Source organism: Diceros bicornis, chromosome 31, assembly GCF_020826845.1.
Source record: "Diceros bicornis minor isolate mBicDic1 chromosome 31, mDicBic1.mat.cur, whole genome shotgun sequence".
Classification (NCBI taxonomy): domain Eukaryota; kingdom Metazoa; phylum Chordata; class Mammalia; order Perissodactyla; family Rhinocerotidae; genus Diceros; species Diceros bicornis.
Genome location: NC_080770.1, coordinates 25,173,635 through 25,198,373, shown reverse-complemented (window position 1 = coordinate 25,198,373; position 24,739 = coordinate 25,173,635). Strand labels below are relative to the sequence as shown.

General features: G+C 56.4%; 1 protein-coding gene across 8 annotated transcripts in view; it reads left to right on the top strand.

The window, feature by feature from the left end:
* The window catches only part of TSPAN18 (tetraspanin 18), a 183,872-nt gene that overhangs the window by 131,879 nt on the left and 27,254 nt on the right, over positions 1 to 24,739 (top strand). Inside the window, exon 4 of one of the 8 annotated variants that reach the window (XM_058527093.1) lies at positions 13,325 to 13,482. The exons of 5 other annotated variants lie outside the window; for them this stretch is intronic. The gene's annotated coding sequence lies outside the window, so the exon portion shown is untranslated. Of the gene's footprint in view, positions 1 to 3,152; positions 3,434 to 13,324; positions 13,483 to 22,480; positions 22,503 to 24,739 lie in introns of those variants that run through there. 2 more of the 8 variants (XM_058527095.1, XM_058527099.1) reach the window with 2 other exon arrangements.

The window sequence follows — 24,739 nt, the reverse complement described above, 5'->3', positions numbered from 1 at the left end:
TGTACGTGCTGCTCCAACCTCGCCACCTGCCTCCGGGATGCCTGGCGCCTGCCCTTGAACTTGGAGCCAGGATCGGGGAGTGGCGAGTGTGGACTCTGCGGCAATGGCCTGGTCCACTCCCAGCTCTGCCGCTCACCACGTGTGAGCTTGGACGAGTCCCTTAACCTCGCTCGGCCTCGCCGTTCATGTGTCAAATGGGAACAAGAATAATACCACACCGTACTAGTCAGCTAGGGCTGCCGTAACAAAATAGCAGAGGCTGGGGGCTTAATCGCAGACGTTTGTTGTCTCACAGTTCTGGAGTCATGAAGGACAAGTCAAGGGGCCAGAACATTCGATGTCTGGGGAGGCTTCTCTTCCTGGCTTGCAGACAGCCACCTTCTCGCTGTGTCCTCGTGTGGCCTCCTCTCTGTGTGTGCCAGGAGAGAGAGCTCTGGTGTCTCCTCCTCTTCTTACAGGGACACCAGTCCTGTTGGTTAGGACCCCACCCTTATGACCTCATGTAACCTTAATGACCTCCCTAAGGCTCTATTTCCAAATACAGTGATGTTGGGGGTCAGGGCTTCAACATGTGAATTGGAGGGACACAGTTTCAGTCCACGGTGTGCACCCATCTCAGAGGGCTGCTGCGAAATGAACTGAGTTAATGCGTGTGAAGTGTTGAGAGCGGCCCTGGCCCGTGGTAAGTGCTCTGTGAATGTGGCCTAGCACCGCAGCAGTCAGCATTGCATCCAGGGGCAGGGAGCATCCGCCTTCCAGCCTTGCTGCCAGTCGAGACCTCGTGAAAGCCTGTTGAGTACACACATTTAATAATAGCAGATATTTATATTCAGGCATAAAAAAGAAGGAAATCCTACCATTTGCGACAACATGGATGGACCTTGAAGGTGTTATGCTAAGTGAAATAAGGCAGAGAAAGACAAATACCGTGTGATCTCACTTACATGTGGAATTGAGAAGAGCTGAACTCACGCCAATAGAGAGCCGAGTGGTGGTGGCCAGGGGCTGGGGGTGTGGAGAATGGGGAGATGTTGTTCAAAGGCTCAAACTGCCGGCTGTAAGAGGAATAAGTCCTGGGGATCTAGTGTGCAGCATGCGGACTGTAGTTAACAATACTGTATTATATACTTAAAAGTTGCTCAGAGAGTAGAGCTTAAATGTTCTCACCACAAAAAAGTAAAGAATAATAGCAGCAGATTTTTGTATCATGCTTACTATACGCCAGGCTCTGTCTTAAGTGCTTTCATAACTTATTTAAGCCTCACGTCTCACGTTATGTTGTTGTTAGCGCCATGGAGTCAATCCTGCCTCCTAGCGCCCCTGTGCACCGCAGAGCGGAACCCTGCCAGGTTCTTGTGCCATCCTCTCGCCTTCCGGCTCTCTCAGACGATGCTCCTGCTATTCACAGGGTTTTCATGGCCAGTTTTTTGGAAGTGGGTGGCCAGGTCTTTCTTCCCAGTCTGTCTTAGTCCGGAAGCTCCGCTGAAACCTGTCCACCATGGGTGACCCTGCTGGTGTTTGAAATCCCAGTGACACAGCTTCCAGCATCACAGCAACACGCAGCCACCACAGTGTGACAACTGACAGACGGGTGGTGTGGTTCCCTGACCTGGGAAGGAACCCAGGCTGCGGTGGTGAGAGCGCCGAATCTTAACTACTAGACCAGCAGGGCTCACACCAGCCGTATGAGATAGATATTCTTCATATCCCAATTGTGCAGATGGGGAAACTGAGGCACAGAGAGGTGAAGTGACTTGCCCAAGGTCACACAACCACCAAGTGCCTAGTAAGTTAATAGCATACAGTTATTTATTCAAGTAATGTTCATTAAGGGCCATCTGCCCGTCTGGATACTCAGCCCCTGCCCTCTAGGAGTTCACAGTCTGGTGGAGGAGACAGACCCACGGCCAGGTAATGGGAGTACTGTGTGCTGAGTCCTCTAATGGGGCAAACCCAGGGAGTTTCATGGAGCTCATGTCATCTGTGCTGTGACACCTAGCAAGGCCCTGGAGACACCAGGGAGGGCTTCCTGGAGGAAGAAGCATTTAAGCTGAGGTCAGGAAGAAGGTGGGAGAACAGCTTGAATGAGGAGCTGGGAGTAGGCGAGTGTGTGGTTGTGGGTTGTTGTAGGGTTCATAAGCTGATAGTTTTCATTCTAAGATATTCCAGTGGTCCTGTGACAGCACAGGGGTTCTGGACACCCCCAGCAGTACTTCCGCAGCTCCTGAGTTCTCCAGACGTCTTGGACCCTAGGGACTCTGTGACAACCCCAGGGATTGCATGGCAGCCCCAGGGTCCCGTGGCCCTGTTGTTTATGGCTGCACAAAGAGGAGCGTGCAGACTCAGAGTTGACAAACCCCTTGACTGGGAAAAGGAAAGCATAGAAGGGGACTGAACCAGAGGTGCGTTTGCAAGGAGGACCGTCTAAGGAGATGTGGCTGGAGGCTCCCTCCCTCCGGAGCCTGGGGGAGCCGAGGAGTCTGGACTCCTTGGGTTCATTTCCTTCTGGAAAGCTGAAAATTAGACACCCCGGGGAGGGCTGCGGGGAGCGCTGTCCTGACTTGCAGGCGTGAGACTTGAAGAGGACTGAGGATGCACCTGTTGCCTGGATACGGAGGCGCCATCCCTCCGAACCCTCCGAGCAGGTGCATCGCGCAGGGCGGGAGGTTGCTGCTCCACCGGGGGGCTGGCACGTCTCCGCTTCCAGACGTCAGCACTGGCCCCTCCAGGGGCTCCCATGAGCCGGGCCTTCCCAGCCCCCTGCCCGCGGCCAGCTGGTGACTTCTCTGGGCCTGCAGAGTGGGGGTGGCGCTACTGCCCGTTTCGTGAGGTGCTGAGCGGCGTCAGGGAGAGCCCCGTGTGAGAGGATGCGAACACGTTCCCGCTCCACCACGGGGGCTGTGTGCCCGGGGCAGACCCTTCATACCGCTCAGCCTCGGTTTCCTCATCTGTAAAAAGGGGATGAACCTAGTGCAGTGTAGGACACGTGACAGTTTCTCGACAAATTTAGTTCCACCCCCAGCTCCCTGACCCCCCACCAGAGATGGCAGCAAAATGGGAAGAGGGTGGTTCTCAAGGGGAGGGGTCCATCTGTCCCCATAGAAGGTTCTGTGCCTTTGCCTCTGAGCGAGACCTCCCTTCTCTCCTGGCAGGAGCCAACGTGACAGCTACTTGTGTCAGGCACTGTGCTGAGGGTTTGACACTCGCGATCTCATTCAGTCCTCCCACATCGCTATGAGGTTGAACTGTGGCGACCCCATTTTACAGACAAGCAAACCGGGGCACAGAGAAGGCAGCCAAGTTGTCCCAGGTCACACGCCAGAACAGATCGGGCATTCCTACCCAGGGCTGTCTTGACTGCAAAGCCTGGACCCCAATCGCCTCTCTTCCCAGGTGTCTTTCTAGAAACACCCAGGGGAGAAAGAGGAAAACAGTGAGAGGGGAATCAGCTGGAGAACCAGTTGGACACCTGGTGCTGGGGTGGGCCACATCGTTTGTCCTTCAGGTCTGCGTCTGGCCTGGCTGGCGCTTCCCAGTCGGCAGTGGGTGGGGAGGATGTGAGGAGAGGGGAGACAGGGGCTGGGTTCGAGACAGGGGCTGGGTTCGACCCAGGCCAGCCAGTTGGACCGTCTGAGGATCCCCAGCCCTCAACAGCACGGAACCTGCTGGGCCTGGACCCCTCCCCTCTAGTGGCCCTTTTTTAGAGAAATTAAGCTAGAAGGTGGGAGTCAGGGCCTCTGGTCTGAACAAGAACCAGTTCTGCCCACACTTCAAAGGAAGAAGCACGAGGGAAACAGACATGGTAACCAGGAGGGAAGGAGGGATCCGGCAGCCCACTGACCCATTTTCTTTTCCAGCCAAGTGGGGCTCAGCATGAAACAGGAGGGCAGGACTCGTGTCCGCCACCCCCACTGTAGCAGGGGGGCAGCAGGCCCCCTGCAGAAGGGGAACCCCAGGAACCCTGTGCCCCAGCCTGCATTCTCCCCCGTGGGGCCCCCAGCCCAGCCCAGAGCCAGCCTCTTTGATGCCCCTGCCAAATACCAGACCACTTATCAGGCTTTTCCAGAGCGCCGGTGTCCCCAGGCAGAGCTCCGAGCCTGCAATTAAGAAAAAGCAGCCAAGGGCTTAACTTTCTCTGGGCTGTGGGCTTTTTGGTGGGAAAGATAAGCTTGGTCTGGATTAAGCTGGAGGGTAAAATAATATTTACTCTCCAACACTGCTCTCTGGCTGGGAGCAAGTCGGGGCCTGGGGGCTGCCGGGGTGGGGGCTGCCGGGGTGGGGGCTGCCGGGGGCTCTGCCACCTCCAGTCAGGTCCCCAGAAGTCTCACCTCCCCACCGACCCTCAGCCGGGCTGGTTCCACAGCCCGATTCACCGCAGTGCTTGCTCTCATCATGAAGCGAAAAGAAGCAGCAGCTATAATGTTCGGTGCATGATTATCTGCAGAGCGCTTGGCCTGTGCAATTCTCTCATCTGATCCGTGTAACTACCTACCTTGGGAGTCGGGCTTATTACCCCAAATAGATCCAGACTCAAGCCCCAGCTGAGTCGCCTCTCTCTTGACCTTGGGGAAGCGGCTTCATTCTCTGTGAGCCTTGATTTTTCACCTGTGAAATGGGCGTGATGATGGCAGCCTCAGTGCCGTTGTGAAGACGCCCCGTGGTGTATATAAAACGCCTCGCCAGTGCCCCGCTCCTAGTGCTGCTTACTACACGGTAGGCTGTTTTGTGAAATATTAGTATTTGTGGTCAAGTAAGGCTCAGCTGTGTGAAGCAACAGCTATTCGGTGGGAAAGCTGAGATTCAGACCCAGGGTGACACGGCCCTGTGTGGCCAGGCCCCCAACCGACCAGCCAGCGAGGGCCTAGGGTGGGAGCCGGGTGGGCAGGGAGGCCCTGCCTGGCCTCGCAGGGGTGGCCGTTCAGACACAGCCTGAGCTCCAGGGAGGGAGGGAAGGCCCCACTGCTTCCCGTCCCCGCTCCCCTTTGTGGGACAACAACCAGGCCTTTCTCTGATTCGCGCCCCTGGAGGCCGGGAGGAGAGCACCCCAGCTCATTCCCAGGAGAACAAAGACGGAGGTCAGGGCTGTCTCCGACAGGGCAGGGGCTGGCTCCAGGGAAGGAAGGGGTGTTGAGAGTCAAGTAGGGTGTGCCCCAACCTCCCCCTACCCCGGATGCTGTAAAAGGAGCCCCTTTGGGTTCCAGTGCAGCCTTCTCTGCTCATGACCTAGCTGTGAGGCCTGAGGAAGCCCCTGCCCCTCTCTGGGCCTTGTCTTCTCATCTACAGAATGAGGGCATTGGAACTAAACAGAAAGGACTGGAGAAATCAAGGAGGGCTTCATGGCTGAGGAGGCATCAAGCTGGGCCTTGAAGGTTAAGAAGAAGTTCTCCAGGCGGACAATGGGAGAAAATGTATTTCACGCCCAGCACCTCTAAAGACCCAGCAGCTTCAGAGGGCAGGGTTTAAATGGCCCTTTCACAATGATTGTTTTAATTACGTGAATAATACATGTCCCTTGTAAGAAAAAAATAGAAATCACCTAAGTATAAAGAATAAAAGAAAAATCACCAATAGCCAGTTAATAGCTGGTACCATGTCAGTCCTTTTTAAGATGATGAGGAAAATGGCCTCTAGGCTCCCTGATATACGGAGGATCTCAGATTCTGGGCAGACGGGAAGGAACAAAGAGCTGTCTTCTGGAAGTGGAGCCAGGCCCCTAGACAGATGGGGCAGGGGGCTGGGAAGAGGACACCAGGGGGACAGACGCAGGGGAGCGGGACAGCGCTGGCGCCTGCTCCGCCCCCCCCCCCCCCCCGCCTGCCCGCCAGGGCCCGGGAGGGGGGTGGGGAGGGTCTTTGTGCACATGAATGAGGCCTTGTGGGAAGTCCCCGTGCCTGTCAGCTGGCGAAAGTGGCCGTCCCACCGTCCCCGTAATGGCTTAGCTGTGGTTTCTGAAGACGTCTGGCTGCGGGTAGGGCAGGCTGGGGAGGGGCTCGTGACGCTGAAGTCCCTGCTGTGATCTGGCCGGTTCTTTGGCGCCGGCTTTGAAATATCATTCATCTTGATGGACAGGAGCTGCGGGGGGTGGGCAGGGGGGGCTGCCCAGGACAGTGGCTGGAGCTGGCCGCAGAGAGTCACCGTTGCACAGAGTGGTCTGTCCACTCCTCGACCTCCAGGCTCAGGGCCCATCTGGGGGTCTCTTCCCGAGGTAGGTCCACATCCTCCTTGGCCTCCTGCCTCAGTTTCCCCCAACACCAGCAAGTGTTCCCCAGAGGCCTCACCCAGGCCCTGCTCTCCCAAATGAGTCAGCGAAAGCAGCCCATGAGGGACCCCCAGCACCCCACCTCCGTTAGACCCTCATCCCCGGGCAGTCTGGACATCTGGGGGCCCTGAGGGAATCCTGGTGCCTGGGGGGGAGGTCAGAGTGACCATCATCACCTTGAGCATGAAAACAGGGCGGGGTGTTCCATTTCCTCCCCGGCCCCTGTGAAGTCTGTTAGCAGTAATTACGAAGTTATGGGGAATTCCCAGTCCTCCTAATTAGTGTTAATAGGGGCTGGGTGAGCTAGTCTTGGGAAAATAGATGTCTTTGTTTGTGTTCTCAAAATGAGACCACTGCCTGCCGCCTTTAGGGCTGATACGGCTGTGTTCTCTTCTCCCCCCCGCCCTGGTCCTGTACCCCTGCACCGTGAACATGCACACGGTTGCACACGCCCACTGCGCATCATATGTGCACATACACACACACACATACACATATACACATACACACACTACAGCCTGATAGACCTCTAGTCTATGGATGCTGGATTAAGACATCATTTTGAAAAGCGACACCAAAAACTGAAGGGCGTTTCAGCCACACCCCCGGCCCTTCTTGGCAATGCCATTTAAAAGGCCCCTCTCCACCACGCCGTGGGCCCACCCCAGAGACCCCGGCCTGCCTAGATTAGGCGGTATTAACAAACCATTACGTGTTCCAGTTAGCGTGGCAGGTGAAGCTGCCTGGCTGCGCAGAGTAATAACACGCCCCTCTTCCCGCTGACAGGCCGAGGCGCGTCTCCCCTGGAGGGAAGGCGCCCAGCCCGCTGCTCTCTGTCTCTGTTGAGATCACGAGACCTGGCGTCTCTGCCTGGGCCGTGGGAGGCTCCCCACCGCCTGGGTCTGGAGCCATCCTGGAGGAGGTTTCCTGTGGACCACGCAGGAGGGAGAGAATGAAACTAACGTTGTGCAGGATTGGCTGTGGAGCCCGTGCTGGGATCTTGTACCGAGGACGATGCTTTTTCAGCTGAGTTGTGGGTCCCCACGGGGCCTGGGGCACTCCGCCCAGCCAGGGGGTACACGGTGTCAGGATTAGTCCTGTGCATCCTAATAGAACATCAGTGCTCCTCGAAGATTTGGAGACAATACCTTATTTTTATATTAAAACAACTGTGGATATATTTTGAAGTAACATGCAAATATACATATATAGCATGAATATATTAGGTAAAACAGGACATTTGCAGGCAGTTTTGCTCTCCCATTTTCTTGTCTGGGCTGGGTCCCCAGATTTCCAGATGCGGAGGTAACAGGATTCCTTCCATAGCCACTGCGGGAACTGAGGAGGGAGAGTTTGTGAGCCATAGCATAATGCTGTGTGATGTTGGGCAAGCCACTGCACCTCTCTGATCCTGCGATCCCAGAGCAGCACGATGGAAATGGTCATAACACCTCCCCAGGGCCAGCTGACAGGTATCAACTGAGTGGTTGCACATGGCCCTGTGCTTAGAAGGGCCCCATACTTGGTTTAATGCTCTGCTGTTGCCATCTTGAAATTCTTAATGACTGAAATCCCTCATATTTCCTGCGCCCCGTAAATCATGGAGCTGGTCCTGCGTCTTCCAATAGAGTTTTAGCAAGGGTTAAATCAGAAATGTGTGAAAGAGGCCCATACAGAGTTCCTTCCTCCCTCCCTCCCTTCCCCAGACATCCGTTGAGCACTCCCTCTGTGCACATACTGTACTGGAGGCTGGGATTCAGCAATGAACCCGACAGACAAAGCTGCTGCCCTCCTGCCTTCCAGGGAAGGGCAGAGAAGATAAATAACAGGAAGAAAACATCACTGGAGATGTGTCAAAAACGAGAGGGACTATTTTAGGCTGGCAGGGAGCAGGGGAGGGGGCGGTCAGGGAAGGTGCCCTGAGGAATTCGATCAGAGATCTGAATGAAGTGAGGGAATATGCCGTGTGGAATATCTGAGGGAAACAGAGTCCCAGGCAGAAGGACCAGCAGGTGCAAAGGCCCTGAGGTAGGAATGGGTTTACCGTGTGGAAGAGACCCAGGTGGCTTGAGCTACCCGGAGTGGGGTGAGGGAGGAGCAGAGTGTCGAGAGATGAGCTTTGTAAACTGTTGTGAGGATGTGGCCAGGAAAAGTAAATGACAAGGGGGTAGAAGGCTCCTTCAGCCATAGCTGGATGTTTTTGGGCCCCCATGGTTAGAGCCAGGAGGCCAGAATGGCAGGAGAGAAGGAAGAGGGTGTCCCATTGTCCTCTGGAAACTCGGGGGCAAGTTGTCTCTGGGTAAGGGATGAGAGGCAGCCTCAGGGCGGGGCCCTCTGCTGTTGGTGAGGATGGCTCTTCTAGCTCCCTGCCTCCTCCGACTAGACAAGAAGTGTCCTGGCCTGAGTGGTCAAGCTGGGAAGGGGATGGGTGGTCGAGGGAGGGCTGCCTACCTTTCTGGAGCCCCCGCGTGGCTGGCCCATCGTCCAATCCCGGGCCCCTGTGGCTCTATCTTGGACAAGCTGTGCAATCCAAAGGCGGACCCACAGGCATCCGACAGCGCCTGCAGCAGGACAGCCCCCAGGGCGGCCATCGCAGTGCAGCCTCGCAAGCATTGTCCCTTCTTCCAAATGAACTCTGAGACGGGTGGCGTGAATGCCGGGGAGTGGGACCGCCGGGCAGCCTCAGGCGCCGGGTCCCGTCTGCCGGCTGGGCGCTGGCCGGGGCTGTGCTCTGCTGGTGGATTACAGAGACCCTCACTCGCTGCCAGCCGCCCAGCACCGGGAGCCACAGCTTCTCTCCTTCCAAGCTGGGTGACCCTGGGGAAGGGGCGTCGCCTCCCTGGGCCCCCATCTCCTCCTCTGTGCACGGGGATACTACTAGTGATGAGGCGAGGATTAAATGGGAGCGCAGGGGGAGCATGCAGAGCGTCCTCCACACGTGGGAAGGATTCTCTCCCGGTGACTCTTGCGAGTGGGGGCCTGGGTGTCACCTCTGAGCCACGGGACCTGGCCACAGACCACCTGAGAGCAAGCTGCAGAGAGAGTGACACAGAATCTTAGACCCAGCCAGCCCGTAATGCCGAAGACCTCAGAACATGCTGTGTGAGCGGGCACTTGCTCAGGGCCATCCTCTGTACCATGACGGGGATGGACTCAAGGGCCTGGGGGCCCCTCAAGCCTGGACATTCTCCAAGATGGAAAGTGATGGATTCCTCTGGGAGAGCTTGCCCACCAGGACGGCATCACTCCACTCAGTGGGGGCAGCAGACTTCCGGCCCCTGTCTTCACCTTGCGGCCCTAGAGGGCTGCCTGGGAATGGGATGGGCCTGTGGGCTGGAGGCTCTGGCTGTCAGTCCTTCTGCCACAGGATGGGGCTCCTACTGTCACAGATGGGAGAGGGGCAGCGTCAGTCAGCTGTTACAAGCCCAGACTCTGGAGCCGGACTGCCTGGGTTCAGATCCCAGCCCTGCTCCTTTCTGGCTGTGTGACCTAGGGCAACTGACTTAACCTCTCTGAGCCTCAGTTTTCACAGCTGGTTGTGGGAGTCAGTGAGAACCGTGTCCAGCATGTGAAGCTCTGTAGAAGTGCAACAAGTTCTTGTTCTTGGTGGGCTGGCTCCAGAGCTGAAGGGGTGGGGTGCTCCTTCGCAGGCCCTGGCTTCTCAGACCCAGCCACCCTCCAAACCTCTGCCACTTCTCCTGAAGACCAGTGTCCTCTGGGAGCCGCTGGGCAGCTGTGACCTCGTGACAAGGACCGGGCATCCTGGGAAAAAAGGATTTCCTTGAGCATCACTGATGAAGTCAGGCAAAGGATCCCTGAGTCCGTATTTCGGAGGGAAGCATGGCCTTAAAATGGTGTGAAAACCGAAAAGGAGCAGAGAGAAGGCAAGGGCCTGGGGCTTCAGAATTCACACGGGTCGGCTCTAAGCCCAGCTCCCACTGCTCTCCGGTTCCTCAGGGTCTAATCCTGGTTTCCTCATGAACCAAGGACGGTCATCCCTCGCAAGGCGGTCGGAAGGCTTCAGTGAACGTGCGTGGAAGTACGTGTCGGCGCCCCGGAGCCCGGCAGTGCGAGTGGGCCCTCCCTGAGCCCCCGTGAATGGCAGGCGCTGTTCTGAGTGTCCCTGTGTTTCATTCATCCCGATTGGTGGGAGCCACTGCCTGCCCCAGGGCACACAGCCGGGAGGTGGGGAGGTGGTTCATCTGTCACCTGTTGCCTCCGGTCACTCAGGTAGCGGGATCCAGGGTCTCTCTCGGGTTTATCTCTTACTGGACCATTTATCTTGGAAAGTCCAATATGACGCCTCCACAGCAGATCTGAGTCCCATAGACTCTCTTCTCCAATACCGTTCGCTATTCAGAATCACAGCCAGGAAGAGGCTACTGGTGCAGTGACGGCGTCGGGCAAAATTCAGAATCCTCTTCCAGCACTCACGTTAGCTACACGCAGCCCTGCTGCTTGGGTCCGCCTGGACGTGACCTGGCTCTGCACACGTGGTCAGGGCCCTGGTGGCTCTGGGGTCACCTTGCAGGGGCTCAGACGTGAGTGTCTTGCTCAAGGTCACGTGCGTTCCTAGGGACTGGATCACACTGGAGCCCAGGACAGCCTCCTTCTAAAGCCTGCTCCATACGCCCCCTCCCCACCCCCACGTGGCCCCTGGGAAACCCGGATCCTGCCCCATGAACTGCTGAGTCTTCCTCTTCCTTAATTACCAGGCAGCCAGAGGGAAATGAAACACCTGCGGGTTTTTCCTTTTCCCAGCAAGCAGGCTCCCCCAGGATCCCTGCTCCCAGCAGGACCCTGGCAGGCCTGAGGTTACCTTGGGCAAGCCAGCTTTGTCCCTTGGTTCACACATGCAGAGCCTCTAAATTAAACGTGGCCACCACCCACCAGGGGTCAGAGTCCCAGGGCAGGGCTCGGGGATTTATGTCCAGGCCCCCAGGGGGGTAGTGTAAGAGAGGTGTTCCAGCTAACGTAAGCGGGTAGCCTTCCACCTCTCCAGGAAATGGTCAGAGTGTGTGTCTGTGTGTGTGTGCATGTATGCACGCACATTCGCTTTCAGAGAAGGGAGAGAGGGCAGACAGAGGCCGAGAGAGGAGACTCGGAGATGGGGAGGCAGAGGGAGCGCCTGGAACGCAGGACCCGTGGCAGAGAGAGTGGGGCTTGGCCCAGCCGCAGAGTGAGCTGGCTGGCCGTGAAGTCTGAACCCAGATCCGCGGACCCAGGGGCAGTACGCTTTATCTTTACGTGCTCAGGAACTGCAGAAAAGGTACCAATTTGCCTGATTTGAGCCTGGCCTGAAGCTCCCTCCTGTAGCCCTCTTCTCAGCAACCCCGCCGGCCACACAGGGGACACAGAGGTGACTGGCACCATTGCTGTCTGTGCTCTGTGGGCGTCTCGAGTGTGCGTGAGTGGGTCGTGGCCTCCTTGCCCGCTGAGCTCAGACACACCCCATGCACCCCAAGATCGGTGTCCATACAGGGCGAGACCCACCTTCCCTCCGCCCCGAGTCCGTGTTTCGTCGGAGCCTCCTTCAACCCTGACCCCTTCGTTTCGCTGACATTTCTCAGCTCTGGAGGCTACAGACTGGGCTGTATTTACAGGTTTAAAAGATGACGTCTGCTCATCAGATATTCAGACCACCATTTCCATTCCTGAATGGACGATGCCTGAATCCTTTCCACCCAGAAATGGAGCCAATGACACCCAGGCATTTGCTCGGCATTGGCGCTGGGAGCCAGGAAACTCTCACTCAGGGCCTGGGTGGGCGAACAAAAGGTGCAGCTTCCAGATGAATGATGATGACAGCTCCCGCTTCCCAGGAGCTCTTCCGTGTCGCAGGCAGTGTGGTCTCAGGGACGCTCACACCACCTGTGGGATTACGGGGTACACTGAGGCTCAGAGGCCACGGCCGCACGGGTAGCAAGTGGGGGAGATGATTCCACCCAGTCCCTCCAATGCCTTTGGCCACTCTGCATGCCGCCTCCCCAGAGAGGCCAGGGAGGGAGAGTAACTTGCTCCACATCACGTGGTTGGTTAGTGGCAGATCAAGGACTAGAACCCGAGCCCCTCAACTTCCACTGCAAAACTTTTTTAGTGGGTTTCCTAATTCTAGAGAGCTCCATGCCCCTCTAGACATCTTAGACACCCTCTGAGCCCAGATGCTGGAACTAGGATTCAGATGCCAGCCTAATAGCTGTGTGACTCTGGGCAAGTTACTTCACTTCTCTGTGCCTCAGTTTCCTCATCTGTAAAATGGGCATAATCATTGTACCCACTTCATAGATGGTTGCGAATATTAAATGAGTTGCTAGATGTGAAGTGTTCGGAATGTGCCCGGCACACAGGAAGCACTCTGTAAGTGTTGACTGTTACCATTGCTGTCATCGCCACCATCCTCCCTCCCCAGGGATGCAGAGGCCAGACCGGCTCCGATCCACCCACACCGCCCACCAGCCTTCCAGCCCCTTCTAACTGCTATTGGGCTTCAGCAGAGCAGGAAAGAGACCTTCCAGGCCCAGCAGGCTAATTGAAGGGCACGTCCTTGGCTTGTAATGCTTTGCACGGGTCATTTGTCATCCATTGTAGCCTTAGAGAGGGGGCAAGGCCTGCAGCAGGCAGGCTGCCCAGACACATCTCCACATCCAGACTTGGCAGTGGCCATGGCCAAAGAGTCAGCCTTCCCTGGTCCTCCAGCAACCCTGTGCAGCAGAGCCCTGCTCCCGAGAGCTCTTGGCAAGGGACGCAGTCCAGGGGGGCCTCTTCCTGGGTTCAGACAGGCAGCAGGGTCCGGCCCTGGCCTCAGTGGGGGGCCAGCTCCAGCTGCTCAGGATCCCTCAGCCCCTTCTGTTGGAAAGCACCCCCGTGCTGCTCCGGCCCTTGCATCCCCCACCAGGCCTCGCCAGCTCCCAGGAGGCACAGCCAGAGCCCTGCCCACTGTGGTTTAATTACCCTCTCGCCCAGCGTTTGCTCTTTGCCGAGAGCACTGCCCATCACCCATGAGGGCCTCCTTTGCCCCCCTTGACAACCTGAGAGGTGGTACCATCTCTATCCCTGTGTTCACAGTGAAGCCACTGAGGCTCAGAGAGGCGCTGGGACTTGGCAGCAGCTGCACAGCCTGAATGCGGGCCTGGAACCAGCTTACGGACGCTCGCTCTCTTCTCTCTCCCGTTCTCCGTCCCCCGTACGACACATTCTCTTTGAATCCTCTACTTGAGCGCAGGGTGAGTCCCGAAATATTCTTTCAGGTCAGGGATCTGCAAACTACAACAGGCGGGCCAAACTGCCCGGTCTTTTTTTGTAAATGAAGTTGTAGTGGCCATACCCACGCCCATTCGTTCACGTGCCATCGGTGGCTGCTTTCCCGGACAGGCGGCGTTGAGGAATTGTAACAAGAACGATATGGCTGTGAAGCCTGAAAGATTTACCATCTGGCCCTTGATGGGAAAAGCTGCCAACTCTGCTCCCGATGAGTGCTTGGGCAATCCTCTCGTGTCTCCTTCAAGTCAATGTCCCTTGCCTCAGTTCCCCCCATCCTGCCCTGCCCTGGACCAGCCCAGGGGCCCATAGGATGAGCAGGATGGGGACTTCCATCATCCCATTCTACAGATGGAGAAACCAAGACTCGGGGAAGTTTATTTATTATTATTAATATTTGTTTTGCCAAAAGGAAGTAGAAATCCTGTTCTGGAGCTAAGACCAAACACGTGCTCATCCCCAAGGCTTCCTGGCGGGACTGCCCGCTTCCTCCCTGGCCTGGAGATGCTGATGTTGGTGGCAGTGGTGCCCAGGCTCTGTGGAGGGACAAAGCGTCTCCTCGTTCCTCTTTATCTGAGCCTGGGGCCCGTCTCCACCCCAGGCCAGCCCTTTCCCTGCCCCCACCCCACCCATATCCTTCTTTAGGGCTCCTAGGAGCAGGGGGGGGATTTTTATGGGGAGAAAAGACTCCAGGGCTCTCTGACTCCTGCCTGGCCGTGTACTCAGGTCCAGCCCCAGAGCTTCCCTTTGATTCATTTCCTCGAAGGCTTTTCTCCAGCCAGGCGGGATGCTCTGTCACTGTCCCTCTGTTTCTCGGTTCTTTGCCCTCCTTAACTTGAGCTCCAAATCCCTGTAGTTGTTCCTCTTACGGGAAGGGGCTGTGGCCTCTCTAATTCAGTCCAGGTGACTAGAGTCAGTCTCAGTTGCCCTGGGAAGATCCACTGTCTCTAATATTTATTACCAAGCAAAAGTAAATGGGGCAGCGACCCCCGCAGACACGAGGCTGGGGCGGGGGCTTGGTTTCTGCTCCAGTGACGGTTCCTGGGCCCTGGGGGGTTCTGGGAGCCCACCATGCGGATGGAGGAGGCTCTGAGAAGGAGGCAGAGGCCATGGTCTCAGGACGCTTCCGCCGCGGGGACCTCTGGGGGGACGCTTCTGGATGACCCGGCTCTGAGGGGCCTGCCCTCCACGCCACACCCGGGCATCCCTCAGGCAGGAGGGAGGCGAGCGGGGCGGTAAAGTTCCCTCACTGGACACAGCGAGGCTGAGATCCCAGGATGCTCCCTGCAGAGAGGAGCAGACAAGTGAAATTGATGGGACCTTGACAGCAACCTGTGTCCTTGAAAGAGCTGTGAAATCAGCAGCAAAACTGAAGGCACAACACCTGGGTGGAAGCCCAGCTCCAACAGTAGCTGTGTCCTCTCAGGCAAGCTCCTTAACTTCTCTGGGCCCCACTCCCCGTAAACTATGACCATCTCTGCCCTGCTCGCCTTGGGATGGTGGTGAGGATCAAGCCAGATCATAAAAATAGAAGGGCTTTGGGAGCTGTAAAGAGGAGTGTTGGTGGTAAGAGTTGTGTCATGATTCATGTAAAGTGGGAGGGACTTGGGTTAGATGCCAGGAAGAACTTCCCTAGTTAAGGAGGAGACATCAAAATGATGGGTTTGTCCTCCTTCCTGAAAATCTTTAGGAATGAGATCAGATTGGTTTGCCTGTTTAAAATAGTCTTGATGTTGGCAGAGGCCAAAGGGGTTTGGATGCCTTTTCCATCTTTTTCATGACACTGTAGTTAGTTAATTCAATCAGGCAGGAAAGTGACCCGCAACCATAGCTCTGAGTGTGGGTGTGCGCACGCACGTGTGCCTCTGTGTACGTGTGTGGCTGTATTTGTCCATGTGTCTGTGTTGCTGTCTGTGTGGTTCTTGTGCGCAAGCAAGTCGCTGAAGCCAAACCTCAAGCTGACTCATCTTTATTTCTAAGTTGTTGGGAGAATTTCCTCTTGCCGTCCTGTCCAACTTGGGAGGACGTGGACACAGCACCGGGATGAAAAACAATTGTAAATTTGATTTGATTTATTTATTCTTATTTGTTGTTGTCATACAACTTTCTAAATTCAGGCAAAGAAGAGCCAGATGACGAGCACAGCTCTGGGGTCCCCGGCTGAGCCCTGAGTCCAGACCCCTCGCTTACGTGTGATCTAGGTGTGCTGCCTCCCCTCTCGGGGCCTCGGTTTCCACCTCTGTAACACGGGGGTAACAGCGCCTGCCTCACAGGATCTCGTGAGGGTTAAGTGAGTTAGAAATGTCAAGCCCTTCGCACAGTGTCTGGCCGGTGGAGAGCACTTCATACTTGCCAGTTGTTAGGGTTGTTGGCTGTCCTCAGTGTTTCCAGCCCTGGCTCCTGAGGGATGGAGTAGAGAGAGCGCTGGCTTTGCAGCCACACTGCCTTGGGTTCAAGTCTGCCACTCAGCAGCTGTGTAGCCTTGGGGAAGTCACTTCATCTCTCTGATCCCAGTTTTCTCAGTTGTATGTTTTTAAATTATTGTATTGAGGGCATATTGGTTTAAAACATTGTATAATTTCAGGTGTACATTATTATATATCAGTTTCTGTATAGACTGCATCATACTCACCACCAGTAGTCTCGTTTTTATCCGTCACCATGTCACCATAGATATGTGCCCCTTCACCCCTTTTGTCCACGCCCCACTCCCTTCCCCTCTGGTAACCACTGATCTGTTCTCTTTATCTATGTGTTGGTTTATGTTCCACATGTGAGTGAATCATATGGTGTTTGTCTTTCTCTTTCTGGCGTATTTCACTTAACATAATACCCTCCAGGTCCATCCATGTTGTTGCAAATGGGACGATTTTGTCTTTTTTATGGCTGAGTAGTATTCCATGGTATATATATACCACATCTTCTTTATCCAATCATCAGTCAAGGGACACTTGGGTTGCTTCCACTTCTTGGCTATAGTGAATAATGCTGCAATGAACACAGGGGTGCATAAGTCTCTCTGTGTTGTTGATTTCAAGTTCTTTGGATAAATACCCAGTAGTGGGATAGCTGGATCATAGGGTGTTTCTATTTTTAATTTTTTGAGGAATCTCCATACTGTTTTCCATAGAGGCTGCACCAATTTGCATTCCCACCAGCAGGGTATGAGGGTTCCCTTTTCTCCACAACCTCTCCAACATTTTTTATTTCTCATCTTGTTAATTATAGCCATTCTGATGGGTGTGAGGTGATATCTCATTGTAGTTTTGGTTTGCCTTTCCCTAATAATTAGTGATGTTGAACATCTTTTTGTGTGCCTCTTGGCCATCTGTGTATCTTCTTTGGACGACGTCTGTTCATATCCTCTGCCCATTTTTTGATCGGGTTGTCTGTAAATTGGGCATAATAACAGGCTGCCTCTTTGGATTCCCGTGAGGGTCAAAGGAAATCCTGTGAGAGCTGCCGAGGAGGCACTTAAGAAAAGTTCCCTTTGTCCACCTGCAACGGAGAGGTTCCCTCGGACCACACCCCGTAGAACACCCCCAACAGCGCGATTCTGTGTTTTACCCACTTCCTGGGTTCCAATCTCGATCTGCTGTATCTTGTCCCATCTGATCGTACAGGACAAGACCAGCTGCAGAAGCCAGGAGCCCTGGGTACCCTTCTCTGCATGGGGGTGGGGGCTGCTCCAGGAGGAGTTGCTAGGGCTCCCCACTCGACCTGTGCCCTTTCCTCCCAGTTCCCAGGCCCCCTCAATACCCATGAAGCCATTAAATATTTAAATCCGGGCTGTGTGCGAGCCAGGTTGCCCCAGCAACAGCCCTGCATATTTTGGGATGGATTACCACGTCTTTCAAAGGGTCTCTTGCAGCTCCAGGCCCCAAAGGGGGATGAGATGGGGGAAGAGAGAGCTGGCGGGAGGGAGGGCTGGGGGTCTCACTCCCCACGGAGGCTTAGAGATGCCGTTTCCATGAGAAACAGCGAGGACGCGAGGGTCAGAGGGAGGGCAGGCGTCTGCCGGTTTTCAGAGTCTGGACTCGAACCCAGGACCCATGCCTCCTGCCAGTTCCTCTCGCCATTTCCTTCTGCCTTGCGGGCGTGTTGGCGAACAGCCAGTAGGAGCCCTAGGACTTCACAGCAGTGCCTTCTGGAGTCTGAACCCCAGTTCTGTCCCTCACCAGCTGGGCCACCGTGGGAGCTCATGCACCTGCTCTGAGCCGCCGTGCATCCTTGGGGATAGTTCACCGTTTCAGATGACGCTGGGACAGTGCTCAGCAGGGCTTCTGGCACCCGGGGAGCAGGAGCAATTATTACACTGATAATATCCAGTCCAGCCCCCCATGTGCCCTGGAGGGACTCAGAGGACGTGGAGACACAGCGCCGGCCACCAAAGGCTTACACCTAGTGGGGAAGGTCCAGCAGCAACGGTCCATTCAGAGGACACGTCCAGTGTCCCCGTCCCTGCTCCCTCCAGTCCTGGTGCGAGTGTCCGGCAGCTCACCTTCCCCAGGGCCTGGCTGTGCCTGGGAGTCTGTGTTGTGAGGCCGCCCCCAGCGCGGGGCCGGGAGCACCCAGGCACCCAGGGAGCACCCAGGCACCCAGTCTGGACTGTGCCGTCCGGTCCTGGCTGTGCTGTGTGCCCTCGGGCAAGCCCCTTCCCCTCTGGACACCAGTCTCCTCGGCTATAGGATGAGGGTGACCCCTGAGTTACTTTCCGGAGCGGCCTCCCTCTCCAGCTAGGAGGGATGCACCAGAAAACCATAAGGGTATCCTGTCCCCCCTACCCACTTCGTCTTGTGGGTGCCCCCATAGGACGTGAGCCTGAGAGGATGAGGTGAGGCCCCCAGTCCTGTAAGTTCCTCCTGGTCTCCCTGTGGACTCTGCTCCTTGAAGGTGATTCAGGGCTGGGTGGGTGGCGTTGAGCCCCAGAGCCCCCAGTCTTGGCCAGGGGACACTTCAGTGAATCTCAAAGCACCTCCTTTTCTGTATTGCAAACCTCTGGGGAGGCAGAAAAGATTGCTGCCTCACACCCCAGCCCCGGGCTCTCTCCAAAGGCAGGCAGGTTTCCAGAGAATGAAAATCTCCGCTCCAGACACTCTGGACATGTGCTGGCTGGTCCCAGCAGGAGACCAGTGGCATGGAATCATCGTCCAGCTCTGGCTACCCTGGAAGGGAGGGACGAATGGGAGGCGGAAAGAGGCCACAAGCCAGTACTGGATGCTGGGTCACGTCAGAGGACCTGGGCTCCGGCTGCTGGGATGGCGGAACAGGGGCATCTGACTGGCAGATGGCCATTGGCTAGTTACATGGGTACCCCTCTAGATTTGGGGGCCATGATTTTCAGCCTGCCTGGAGCCCCGGCCTCCCACATATACCTCAGGGGGCTTCTCACCTTGAGTCTCTGAACCTGACAGTGTAGACCCCCCTGGGCTGTACTAAAAGGAAGGACTGGCGGGCCCCTCCTTGATTCTGCAGAATCCAAATCCCAGGGCTGGAGCCTGGAGATTCAGGGGATACCAGGTGGGTACCAGGGGATCTTCAGACACTGGTCGGCTCCCTGGTACCCACCGTCTCCCAAGCTGGCTGGCCTGCCCTGGGCAGGAAGATGGCCACATTCAGCTACAGTCACTTTAGGCTTCTGACCCTCCTCCTCCTGCTCCCACAGCCCCATTTGCTCCTGCTGTGACCTCTCTGCCCTCTGTCAGGGTGGGGGCTGGGGAGAAAGGGTGACCTTTGTCTGGGGAGGGATGGAAATTGTTGAGTGGCAAACTGTATTGATGGGCCACAGACGGGGCGGGGCGTTCCCTGCAGGGATGAACTTAACGTCTGAGGCAGGAGTTCCCGTGGAGTGCCAGGGTCCACGGGTCATGCGGAACTCGAGGGATCGGTGAACTTGGGGGGAAAATTACATCTTCACTTTCACTAATGTTTAACTGAAATTGAGCATTTCCTTCAGCTCTGATCAGGGCCACAGGCCACAAACTATGAGCAATACCTGTCCTTTTGTCACCAATAGACATAAGCAGACATTGTCATGGCACCAAAAAATGGTTACGGCTTCTTGAAATTGCGATAGTTATCAGATCCATCGCTAGATCTTGGATTTAATGTGTTAATAAAGAAGCACTTGGATTACTCTATTACAATGTGGTTTTTAAAAAATATTTTGATAATTGTATTTCAATATAATTGGTTTCCTTTGTAGTCCTATGTATTTTATTTTATGCATTTAAAAGGAGTCCATAGGCTTTTCTAGATTGCCAAAGGGGTGGGGAAGGTGAGAGACCCCTGCTAAGGGGCTAAGAGCTCGGCTTTGGAGTCAGGCCAGCGGCCCCTGCAGCCTGGCTGAGTGACCTGAGGCAGGCTGCTCACCGTCTCTGAGCCTGGTTCAGTCACAGGTCAGTGGGGAGCAGACCTGCCTCTTAGGATTCTTGTGAGGACCTGTATGCCCTTAGTTCAAGGCCACGTGTACAGTAGGCGCTAACTAAACGCAGGCTCCGGTTAGCATGAAGTTTAACAAAACCCTCTGGGAGGCGCCCTGGAGAACAAGGAGACAGACTTGCCAGGTCACGCCAGGTGAGACCGCAGGCCTGTGAGCCCACGTCGGGGAGGGGCTTCTGGGAGGCTGGGGGCACAGTGACCCTTGCCAGCGAGAGGAGCTTCAGAGGCCGTCTGCTGGCTGATCGCCAGGCCCAGGTCAGAGGGCTGTGGGCGTCCCACAAAGGCTGAATGGGAGAACGAATGATGGAATGCCTTCTGCTGTGAATCACGAGGAGAACGGGAGGCTTGCTCTCCGGCCATCCAGGCAGGCCGTGGGGTGGATGCTCTCTGAATCCCGTGGAAGCAGCCAGGCTGCCCGCCTGCTTCTGCCTGCAGCCCCTTCCCCAGGGCCTTGGGGGCGGCTGCAGGGCCGTCTGCTGCCCCGCTGGGAGGCTGGCCTTCTTCCCATGCCTCGGTGCCCACCATCTCCCAGAGCCCGAGGGTCCCGCCACAACCCAGGAGGACTTCCCGGGTGCCCCTCCCGGCGCCCGCCCTCCCTGGGTCCTGGGGCCCCGGTGCTGGCTGGGAACGTCTGCTCGTCCCCCGCCCTGCCTCTCCCCAGACCACCGGGCGGGCTCAGGGCAGCTTTACTGGAAGGCTCGGGGTTCCTGAAGGACAGGGCAGGATTGGCCTCGGGGTGGGGGGTCCCTTCGTCCCTTCCGGCCCTTGATTTCGGTCGCTGGGCCTGTTTCAGCTACGCTCCACTGTTGGGCACCACACTGGACTTGGACTCCGGTGTCCTGAGGCCAAATCCTGTTCCTGATACACAGAGTAACCTCCACTCTCCTCGCCCCCCACCAGGTTCAAAGTGCCCGGTGGCCTTGTCTTCAGCGTCTGGATGGGACCCTGGCAGGACGGGCCTTCTCAGTGCAAAGGCCAGAGCATGGCCCCATTGCCCTGGGTCTGGGACGAGTGCCTCTGTGGCCTGGGTCCATGGGGGACATGGGAAGCGTGGACTGTGGCTGGGTCACTCCGGGGATCAGCAGGCCCAGAGTCCCCCTGGCCACACCTCTGGAGGACAGCCAGGCCAAAGGGCAAGGAACCCTGCTGTGTCCCACCAGTTCCTCCGACCTGCTATGTGAGTCTGGACCAGGGATTTCCTCTCTCTGAGCCTCAGTTTCCTTATCTGTAAAGCAGGAGTGCCCATCCCCTGAGGGGTTGGGAGGATTCATTGAGGTGAGGTGTGGAAAACACTTTCAGAAGCCAGAATGAATGACGGTCTTAGGAGGCTGCCTTGAGTGGTGGCAAGAGCAGCGGGCTTAAAATCAGGAGCTCCTCGTTCTGGCCCTGCTGTGTGACCTTGGGCAAGACTCTGCCCCTCTCTGGGCCTCAGCACCCTGCAATGTGAAAGGAGGGAGTTGGAGCCTGCCCGCGCTAAGGTGCTCCTTCTTTGAAGATTCTCCGAGGGAAACGGGCTGTGGGAGAGTTCTGGGGCGGAGGGGAAGGGGGGGCCGGGGAGGCTGTCGTTTAGGATCCGATTGCATCCACAGCAGGCTCTGCCCGGTGTTGTTAACCCTCACGGCGCCGCCCCCGGGAGCCTAATTAGATTTTATCCCCCGCCCAGCTGTGTCCATGTCCCCGCGTCCGTGCCATGGCCAGGCTCGCCAGGATTTCGGGCCAATTGCTTGTGTACGAGACCGTCTGTCTTGGGATGAGGCCCAGCAGGCACAGCCAGGGAACAAATAAGTCTTCCCCGCTCAGCTTTGGACCTGATGCAAGAATCCTTGTTACTCTGACAAGCCTGGGCCCCCGTCCTGATGGAGGACAACGTGGGTGCTAGAGTCAGGCAAACCTGGCTGTCAGTTCTGGCTCAGCCCTTCTGCCCCCCGGGGCCTTTCCAGCCCCTTGGAGCCTTAGTTTCCTCATCTCGAAGAGGGAACGAGGATACCATCTACTGTGCTCTTTGGAGGGTCAAATGTAGGATCGTTACAGGTCGATGCCAGGACGCAGTGCCTCGCATTATCCTTGGGGCTCCATCAACGCTGGTTCCTGCCCTGTCCTCCCTGCACACAGGCCCCCAGATTCTCCGCTCCCCCTCCAGCCCCACCTTGGCAGTCAACACTTCTTTTCGCTGTCCTGCCCGGCATGCCCAGAGCACTTGGTTGATATGGCTGTTAACCCTCCTCCCCTGACTACTGGGTTATTGATTCTCACTAGGCTTGAGTGAGTCCCTGAGGGACGGAAGCCTCTGGTCTCCGCACCTTGGACCAGGCGCAGGGCTGCAGCAGCAGGTGCCTGGCGCGCAGAGGAAGGAAGGAACCGCGTGTGCAGCCGTAGAGTGCTTCCACCAACAGCATCTTCCATCCTTGCAATGGCCCTGGGAGTTAGATCGGAGAAACCCCATCTCACAGATGAGGACACGGAGGCTCAGGAGCTGAAGAGGCTGGCCCAGGTCTCACAGGTCCTAGGGCAGAGGCCCGGCTGGTTGGAACCCAGGTTGCAGGAGGTGAGGCTGCTCTGCCATGGACCACAGCGCCCTCGCCTGGCCGGGGTGCATACAAGACGTTTCTCAGCTCTGCACCGCCCCGACCGCCTTTGCCTCCTCCGACGGGCTGGGGGCAGGGAAAGTAGTGGGAGTGATTGATGAACTGAGCACTTCATCTTCATCAGAGAACCCCTCCTGGGCCGCTGTGTGCAGATGGGAGCGAGCCGCCATCTGGGGTGGTGGGAGGGGCAGGATTAATAAAGCTGTCTGGCCCAGGCGGGGGCCTGCAGGGGAGACCCCTGAGGCACCGCTTGACCTCGCCCCGTCTCTGCCTGCTCTGGGCCTCAGGGCTCCCATCTGTCAAGGGATGGCGGGATCGGGTCAGCCTCCCGAGGCCTCCAGCTGGCACAGGGGAGGATGCTAGCCGGCTCCCTGACTCTGCCTGGTTGATTCAGGGCAGAGCAGCACTGGACTGGGGACTTTGGAGACTGAGGCATAGCACGCCCTCATTCTGGTGTCCTCTCTCTGGGGCCACGTCCAGGGACTGGTGTCTTGTCAGGAGCTTGGAGTCCAGCCGACTTGGGCCGGAATCATGGCCATGTCTTAGTAACCAAGTGAATGAACTCAGGACGGTTAATTACATCCTCTGAGCTTCAGTTTCCTCATCTGTAAAATGGGGTAATAATGGTACCCACCTCCTAGGTGAGGATTAAATAAGACAATGGAGGAGAAACGCCCAGCAGTCTGGTACATGGTAAATGCTCAATACTATTAGTTATTATTAGGTTCAGTTGTCACAAAATTGTGGCAATTAATTTGAATTTGGGGCCATTTATGGGAAAGAGGTTTATATGCATCCTGACCAAGCCCTGTGTGCATGGTTCTCCCCCACGCCCACCTCCATTGATAGCTGGTGAGTGTGATTTGGGCAGCCACTGATTTCCAATATATAGTGATGCTGGTAATAATGGCTCCCTGTGGAAACAGTGCTTTGTGGGTTTCGGAGTGTTTTCATATCATTTCATTTCATGTGTTTCACATCATGAATTCTTACAACCACCTTTGGCTTCGAAATTGAGAATCATAGTTTTTAGTGAAGAGCCCAGCATCTCAGGGGGCAGTGACTTTCTGAAGGTCTCAAGGGAGCCAGCCAAGTTAGGTGCCGTCCCAGGCCGTGCAGAAGCAGTGGTGATGGGGGGAGGGTGACAGGCTCCCAGGCTGTCCTTTTCCAGCTTCCCCATGTCAGGAACAATCAGTCACCAGCCACTGGCTGGGGGATTGAGGAGGACAAGGAGAGAAGGGTGATGGGGACTCAAAAGTTGGGGGAGGCCATGTCAGCCCAGGAGCTGGCATCCAATGGGTGGGAGCATCCTGGTGAAGAGGAAGTGGGGAGACGCCGACATTCACATGGAGTTGGTACCTCCCCCTTGTCACTGGGCCCACCTTTTGTGTCACCTGGGCCTTTCATCCCAGCCTCAGTGTCCAGAGGAAGATGGGCTGAGTCACACTCGGGACACCTGCCAGCCTGAGATGCTGGGCAGGGAATGGCCATGTTGGGGGGACCGGGGCTGGGATGGGGAGGAGAAGAACAGAGGGAGGAGAAAACTGTGACCCCCTCCCTGCTTCCCTGAGCCCCGGGACTGGGCTTGGGTGCAGCCCCTGAGCTAGCCCTCAGGGCTCCCCTTCCGAAGGCTGCAGAGACCTGAGCCCCAGGAAGGAGCCTGAGTTGGCTTCATCTTGCCCAGTGACCCATCCCTGGACCTAAAGCTCCTTGGGCCTTGCCTAGACCCAGGAGGCTTCTCCCCTGAGTGTCCGCCCTGCTGGCAGGGTCCTGCGTGTAGGGGGCAGAGTACAGAGAACCCCCCCGCCCCGAGGGCCACCACTGTTCAGGCGAGATGGGGCTGGCCTTCTGCCCTCTCCCTCTCCCGGCCCCCAACAGAGCTTTCCTGACTCCTTGCTTGGAGTTGTAGAAAGAGCTTGGAATCTCAGGAGGATGCTCGGCTTTGCCGCTTACATTCCTAAGCCTCAGTTCTCTTCTGTAAAATGGGGCAGTAGTCCCCCTAGCAGGGCTGTGGTGAGGATTCAGTAATCACACAAGTGGACAAGGCACTTTCTATCAAAGCTAGTTCTGATTCCGACTCCTGGGTTTAGATTCTAGCTCCATCGCTAACTAGCTGTGGGATATTGGACAAGACACTCCCCTCCCCAGGTCTCGGTTTCCCCCTTGGACAACGGGGATGATGCTACGATATCTGCTT